This window comes from Xenopus laevis, chromosome 9_10S, assembly GCF_017654675.1.
Source record: "Xenopus laevis strain J_2021 chromosome 9_10S, Xenopus_laevis_v10.1, whole genome shotgun sequence".
Lineage (NCBI taxonomy): Eukaryota > Metazoa > Chordata > Amphibia > Anura > Pipidae > Xenopus > Xenopus laevis.
Window position 1 is genome coordinate 4432754 of NC_054388.1, and position 8551 is coordinate 4441304.

The following is an 8551-nucleotide window of genomic DNA, read 5'->3' on the forward strand; positions in this document are numbered from 1 at the left end:
ACATAAATTACAGCAGAGACAGTAACGAGGCAGCCAACAAGTAGCATTTTCCACGTCAGTTTTCCAACATCATCTCCTATTCTCTGCTCCTGTACACTCTGCTTTTTTAAAGAACCCCCAAACTTCTAACTTGTTTTCCTTTTGGGGGTAAATCATTGGCAGTGTTGCTTTCTTAGGCTGGAGAAAATGTGCTTGTGCCACGTGCAACTTTAGGAAGACAGAGGGAAATTAGTGAGCAAAATGCGTGGCTAAAGACTTGTAGGCAGATTTATCAAGGGTCACATTGAAAATTCGAATTTAAAAAATTTGAAATACGAGATTTATCATACTCTGGCCCTCAAATTCGATTATTTGCCACCTAAAACCTACCAAATTGCTGTTTTTGACAATGGGAGAGGTCCTGGGATCAATTTGGAGTTGTTTACAGCCTTCCTGACATTTTTAAAAAAAATCCGATTTGAGCTTTCGGGTCGGTCCTATTCACCCTAGTTTAGAAAATGTGAATTAATTTAAATACATTTCAATTGCTCAAATTTCGAGTTTGTAGCAGTTTTAAAAAAACTCACATGATTTCTAAATTCAACCCTTGATACTGTAAATCTGCCCCTTGGTGTAGGAAAGATGGGTTTGGGTTAAAAAAACTTGGGGAACAATCTATATCAGGGGTCCCCAACCTTTATCCATGAGCCACATTTAAATGTTAAAAGAGTTGGGGAGCAACACAAGTCCCCGGGGTGCCAAAAAAGGGCTTTGATTGGCTATTTAGTAGCCCCATATGGAATGATAAAAGAGTTGGAGAGCAACACAAGCATAAACAAAGTCCCTGGGGTGCCAAAAAAGGGCTATGATTGGCTATTTGGTAGCCCCATATGGAATGATGAAAGAGTTGGAGAGCAACACAAGCATAAACAAATTCCCTGGGCTTCCAAATAAGGACTTTGATTGGCTATTTGGTAGCCCCATATGGAATGATAAAAGAGTTGGGGAGCAACACAAGTATAAACAAAGTCCCTGGGGTGCCAAAAAAGGGCTATGATTGGCTATTTGGTAGCCCCATATGGAATGATGAAAGAGTTGGAGAGCAACACAAGCATAAACAAAGTCCCTGGGCTGCCAAATAAGGACTCTGATTGGCTATTTGGTAGCCCCGATATGGAATGATAGCACAAAGGAGGCTCTCTGTTTGGCAGTACACATTGTTTTTATGCAACCAAACGTTGCCTGTAAGCCAGGAATCGAAAAATAATCACCAACTTCGACGCCATTGAGATCAAATCCAAGGTATTGGGGAGCAACATGTTGCCGTGAGCCACTAGTTGGTTATCACTGATCTTTACAGTTGCACCTCAATGGAAGGGGGTCTGTTCTGCTGGGGAAAAGAAAGGCTGAGGCTGGAGGAGAGTATAAACTAGGTAAGTTGGGGTGAGTTAGAGCATCATGGACAAGCTAGTGTATATAGGGGCATTGGACTAGAATGGGGTCAAAGAACTTTTTAGGAAGTTCTGTAAACTACAAGGAAAGTTTCTCTTTTGTTTCTACATGTATAGGACCTGTTATCCAGAATGCTTGGGACTTGGAGCTTTCTGGATAATGGTTCTTTCTGTAATTTGGATCTTCATACCTTAAGTCTACTAGAAAATCATTTAAACATTGAATAAACCCAATGGACTGATTTTGCTTCCAATAAGGATTAATTATATCTTAGTTGGGATCAAGTACAAGTTACTGGTTTATTATTACAGAGATAAAGGGAGTCATTTTCAAAAATTTGGATTCTTTTGATAAAATGGAGTCTATGGGAGAAAACAGTTCTGTAATTTGGAGCTTTTTGGATGAGGGGTTTCCAGATAACGGACCTGTAGTAATAACTAACAATACCAAATTCATCTCCAGCACTACTATGGTTGAGCATTTAGGCATCAGTGATCATAACATGGTCTCCTTTGCAATTATACTAAAGAGACAACTATATAAGGGCAGATTTAATAAGGGTCGAATTGTAAATTTGAATTTTTGAATTTATTTTTTGGTCAAAACTCTCAAATTCGAATTGTGAATTATCCAAACTCGATTTGAGTTTTAAAATCAAATTTGAATTTTGAGATTTGTCATACTCTGGCCCTTTAACTCAAATTCAACTATTAACCTGCTGAATTGCTGTATAAGTCAATGGGAGAGGTCCAGGGATCTATTTGGTGAAGTTTGCAGTCTTCCTGACATTCAAGTTTTTTTTTCGGAGAAATCGAGGTTTTTTTTTCATTCGAATCGGTTTGAGTTTTCGGGTTGATTCAATTCATCCGAGGTATAAAATTGAATTTAATAATAAATTTCGATTGGTCGAATTCATGGGAATTTTAAAAAACTCACGTGAATTCGAAATTCGACCCTTGTTACAACAGCGCCACCTGCTGCTCAGTTTCCGACTGTGATTGAGTTGAGTAACTTCCCAGAAGAAAGAGGTGAGCTGATGTTTCTACACATTTTTTTTTAACTCTAATAAATTTGAAAGTACTCACAACTAGAATGGGAGGTTATTTATATAAAAAAAAAAACCTTGAACGTCTAATATTTGATCGAATAGGAATACGAAATCAGATTTTCCCCCGAAAAAAATAAAACTCAAATGTCAGGAAGGCGATTAACATCTTCAAATGGTTCAACGAATTTCTGCCATTGACTTGTACATGAACTCGGCAGGTTTTAGGTGGCGAATATTAAAATTAGAACTGTTTCCAGGGTCGAGGTGTCATAAATCTCACATTCGAATTCAAATTCGAGTTGGTGACTTAAAATTCGAATTTGTGAGTTTTGACAGAAAAAATAAAATTTTTGAACATTTTAATTTACCATTCAAACCTTAAAGGGATCCTGTCATCAGAAAAGATGTTTTTTTCAAAACGCATCAGTTAATAGTGCTACTCCAGCAGAATTCTGCACTGAAATCCATTTCTCAAAAGAGCAAACAGATTTTTTTATATTCAATTTTGAAATCTGACATGGGGCTAGGACATTTTGTCAATTTCCCAGCTGCCCCTGGTCATGTGACTTATGCCTGCACTTTAGGAGAGGAATGCTTTCTGGCAGGCTGCTGTTTTTCCTTCTCAATGTTACTGAATGTGTCTCAGTGGGACATGGGTTTTTACTATTGAGTGTTGTTCTTAGATCTACCAGGGAGCTGCTATCTGGTTACCTTCCCATTGTTCTTTTGTTTGGCTGCTGGGGGAAAAAAGGGAGGGGGGTAATATCACTCCAACTTGCAGTACAGCAGTAAAGAGTGATTGAAGTTTATCAGAGCACAAGTCACATGACTTGGGGCAGCTGGGAAATTGACAATATGTCTAGCCCCATGTCAGATTTCAAAATTGAATATAAACAAATCTGTTTGCTCTTTTGAGAAATGGATTTCAGTGCAGAATTCTGCTGGAGCAGCACTATTAACTGATTCATTTTGAAAAAATGTTTTTTTCCCATGACAGTATCCCTCTTAATAAATCTGCCCCATAATTTCATTATTTATCCCACTTCCCGTTTGGTTGGTTCCAGTAAATTTGGGGCACCCTTAGGCTGTAAATGCTAGTGAGCAGGTTCTGTTATCAATTGTACCCCGGTTGTTGAGTCCCGGACCCGAACCCGCAATTCGAACTGCAACCCGAATATTTACCCACTTTGATCCGCTACCTGACCTGGACTCGCAACTGCCTTATCCGCAACCTGACCCCGGAAACCGCCGACCACCATCAAACAGGAAGTGATGTTGCTGCAAACCGAAAGTGATGTCATCAAAAGTGGGCGGGACAGAACATGTTTTGTAAAACTTTAAAAGGCGTAAAATATAGACAATGTTACATAAAATAAGAAATTAGATGAGACCCGAAACCCGACCTGCGACCCGCATCTACACCTGAAAATCCTCCCCTCATTCCACAGGGCGCCCGCTTTTCTTGTGGGTACTTTATTAACATTAAAAATAATCCTTTTTTGTTTCAGTAGTTTCCCAAAAATCTGAGTAAGCACGAAAAACACTCGAAATCAATTAAGCCAATTAACCGTAACCTTAATAAAACGCGAGAGGTTCTCAGGGGAGACATTAAAATGTGGTTGTTGAGTGATTCCCTTCTTATCTTCCTTTAGCCTCTGTTTCAAGGTCAAAGGGACAAGAAAAGATCAAATTTTGTGCCATCGACTCTTTGTAAAATCGTTTTTTTTTTTTGTAAAATCCGAAGGTAACCTGCAAGCCCGAGTCGGCTATTAAAGACGCATTTAGAATCCGCCAGGCATAATTCTGAACAGGATAATATTTCTCCTGCCGTGTGCTGGAGAGCGGCCAACGCAGTTCTCAGAGGAGAGATTATTTCTAGAATCACTTTTCATAGAAAAGTGCTTACAGGAAAAATATAAAACCCTCGGCAAAATGCTCAAACGACGGCAAAAAAACACCATAAAATTCCCTTAGAAGAAGGAGACGATAAAAAAAAGGGGTTACTGTAATAGGATAACGAGAAGTGGTGGGAAATGGAAGAGCGTTGTTTTACGAATGTAATTGCCATTCAGGCAAATATAATGAGGATTGTATTTTTTTCTGTTATGCTGGGCATTTTTTTAAAGGGGAACTAAAGCCTAAAAATGAATAATACAGGTATGGGATCCATTGCTGGAAACCCATTATCCAGAATGCTCCGAATTACAGAAAGGCCATGTCCCATAGACTCCATTTTATCCTAATAATCCAAAATTTTAAAAATGATTTCCTTTTTCTGTGTAATAATTAGGGATGCACCGAATCCAGGATTGGGTTCGTGATTCGACCAGGATTCGGCCTTTTTCAGCAAGATTCGGATTCGGCCCGGCCAAACGCAAATTAGGGACCGGGAGATCGCGGAAATCGTGTGACTTTTTGTCACAAAACAAGAAAGTAAAAAATGTTTTCCCCTTCCCACCCCTTATTTACATATGCAAATTAGGATTCAGTTCAGTATTCGGCCGAATCTTTCGCGAAGGATTCGGGGGTTCGGCTGAATCCAAAATAGTGGACTCGGTGCATCCCTAGTAATAATAAAACAGTACATTGTACCTGATCCCAACTAAGATATAATTAATCCTTATTGGAAGCAGAACCAGCCTATTGGGCTTATTTAATGTTTACATGGTTTCTAGTAGACTTAAGGTATGAAGATCCCAATTACGGAAAGATCTGTTATCTGGAAAGCCCCAGGTCCTGAGCCTTCTGGATAACAGGTCCCATACCTGTATTTTATTTACTGTTCCAGCCCAAAGGCTGGTCTTCTATTACAGTAATGACCCAGGTCTTCAAGGTTGACCGCAGCAGGTCCCAATATTTGTAGGGTACTGGATGGAGATGCCCTACTTGTCTATGAGTAGATGAATTTCATTAGGGATTTTGTTGATATTTAAATTAACAAATTGAAAGCTAAGAGCTATTTTATGTAGGAAAAATACTGGCAGGACAACGGGAAAATATCTGGTGTGTTCCGCTGACCCCAATCCACCGCATTCTGACCTCCGTTACTGATAGCTGCCACATTTGAGATTAGAAGGTACGCACGGTAAGGGGTGGTTGGGGCATTATAGTTTCCCTTTAAAAGGAGTTTAGGCACCAGGCCCACTTATAGCAAAAGTGATGTCACACACAATCATGTGAATGACATCAAGTCTGTAAGTTGCGGGGGAGGAGTTAGTTTGTGTGCCTAGAGGGGCACCAGATATAAATACAGAGCTGCCCACACCTCACTGATTTTGCGTTGTAAACAGAATCTCTGCATTTATGTTGTATAAAGATCACTCGGGGAGGAAAGGAACAATCCGGTTGGGTTATTGATTACCTGTAAGTTCTAATTAGGAGCATTGACTGGGAGTTCAGCAGCTGGAATGGTTTCTGTCTCTTCAAACTTATTGATGCCCTGAAAATGAAAAATTGTGTTCCTTAAAGGGCACCTGTTAGGGAAAAATATTATCCCCAACCAAAGGTGCGGCTAATAGAGCCCACACTCCTGTTGGGGGTAACTAATTGCCCTCCGCCAGCGCTAGGACACGCCTCCCAGTTCGAGCGGCCATGTCAGTCAGAGCGCATGCGCCAATTTACTTCTGACTAGTGATGTGCGGGTCAGGGTTTCCCTGACCCGCACCCAACCCTAACCCGCCCTGCTACAGCCCGCACCCGCGCTTCCGGGGTCCTTTTATAGACCCTCGCCGACCCGCCCTGCCGATGACGTCACAAAAGAGGAAGGGCGAGCAGACGCGAGACTATAAAACCGGAAGCCGGCATTTGAAGGTGGTGGGTGGGGAGAGCAGGAGAAGAGCTCAACCCGCACCCGCCCGCCACCCGTGAAGAGCACTGCGAGGTCGACACAAACCCGCCCAACCCGCTGGTCACGCGGGTATCGGGTCGGCCCGCACATTACTACTTTTGGCGTCACGCGCATAACGATCAAGTTGCGCATTCGCTAATTATGAGCATGTGTGTGCCTCAACACGGCTGCTCCCTCCCAGTGCAGTTAGCCTAGCGCTGGCGGGGGGCAGTTAAAAAAAAGTTAGGCCACACCTTTGGTTGGCGATAATATGTTTGCCCAACAGGTGCCTTTTAATAGGGAGAAAATAAAAGAAGAAGAGAGATCGTCTGGTGCTGATGAGTTTTGGGGGCATGTGAAGGGGCATGTAAAATCTAGCGATGTTGCTATAAAAATATATATCATTGCGTATTTTTGTGCCACTACTGTAGCCCGGCACAATGGTGAAAGTGCCAATGGTGAGCACTATTACAGTTGTTATTGAGATGACTGTGACAATAGCAACGGCCCTGGAAGCCTTGGAATTGGCTGAATATCTTCAATATCAGCAGGGCTGGAATGAGGGGTAGGCAGAGTAGGCATCCGCCTAGGGCGCAATCATAAGGGGATGCACCCTGGTTTACTTGGCCTTTAATAGTTTTCAATTTTATAAACTGCTTGTTTTAACCCCCTTTTGCACTCCCCACCTCCCTCTTGGCTGCTGCTGGCACAGGTAGCGATTGGGGGCAATGAGAGTTTGGCTGCTGCTGGTTCAGGTACATGGGGCAATATGGTGTCTGCTGGCACAGGTACACAGATGTGTATCATATCATTGATTTTTGGCTCCTGCTGGTACTGGTACAAATTAGGGGCAATATGATGGATTGTTTTGGCTCCTGCTGGTACTGGTACAAATTAGGGGCAATATGATGGATTGTTTTGGCTCCTGCTGGTACTGGTACAAATTAGGGGCAATATGATGGATTGTTTTGGCTCCTGATGGTACAGGTACAAATTAGGGGCAATATGATGGATTGTTTTGGCTCCTGATGGTACAGGTACAAATTAGGGGCAATACGATGGATTGTTTTGGCTCCTGCTGGTACAGGTACAAATTAGGGGCAATACGATGGATTTTTTGGCTCCTGATGGTACAGGTACAAATTAGGGGCAATATGATGGATTATAGTTGGCTCCTGCTGGTACAGGTACAAATTAGGGGCAATATGATGGATTGTTTTGGCTCCTGCTGGTACAGGTACAAATTAGGGGCAATATGATGGATTGTTTTGGCTCCTGCTGGTACAGGTACAAATTAGGAGCAATATGATGGATTGTTTTGGCTCCTGATGGTACAGGTACAAATTAGGGGCAATATGATGGATTGTTTTGGCTCCTGCTGGTACTGGTACAAATTAGGGCAAATATGATGGATTGTTTTGGCTCCTGATGGTACAGGTACAAATTAGGGGCAATATGATGGATTGTTTTGGCTCCTGCTGGTACAGGTACAAATTAGGGGCAATATGATGGATTTTTTGGCTCCTGCTGGCCCTGAATATCAGTTGCCATAGAGCTGTCTTGGTAACAGTTGCCAAAGAATGGAATGGAAGCAGCTGCCCCGCGGGGCACAAATCATTATTTTCAATGCCCTGAAGCCGCAGGATTGTTTGTTGAGACGGTAGTTATAGTATCAGGTGTACGGACAACCACCATAACAGTCGCCACCTGGTCGCTATTTTACTGGCCGGTAAAAATGATGGCTGATCCCAATGTTAATTATAGGGGAAAAAAAAGCTAAATATATAGGAAGGCCGGTATTTTTTTCCAGAAAAGGTGGCAACCCCTAATGGTAGCTGTTGTCATGGCAACCACTCAAACACTTTCCCTTGGCTGAAGAGCTGATGTTTTGTTTAGAGTTGCCACGGCCGGTGCGGCCAATTATTAATAGGGAAAATGGTTATAAATAAAGGAAGGCCGTTCCATTTTTATCCCAGAAAAGGCGGCAACCGTAGTTTTGTGTGAGGGAAAATGGCACCACACGGTTACCATAGTGATGGTTGCCAAGGAAGTGTTTCTATGGCCCTGTGGTTACTGAAGAAAATAGTTTGTTTTTTTATTAAGACTAATGGAGCTCACACACTGTACAAACCCACAACCTGCTCTATCCCAGGGGAAATAATATGCTTCCCGCCAAAATTCTCCCATCTGCCTCTTGTTGAAGGAGTCTAAGCAATGACAGAGCTGAGAGAATCCCAGGCTTGGAA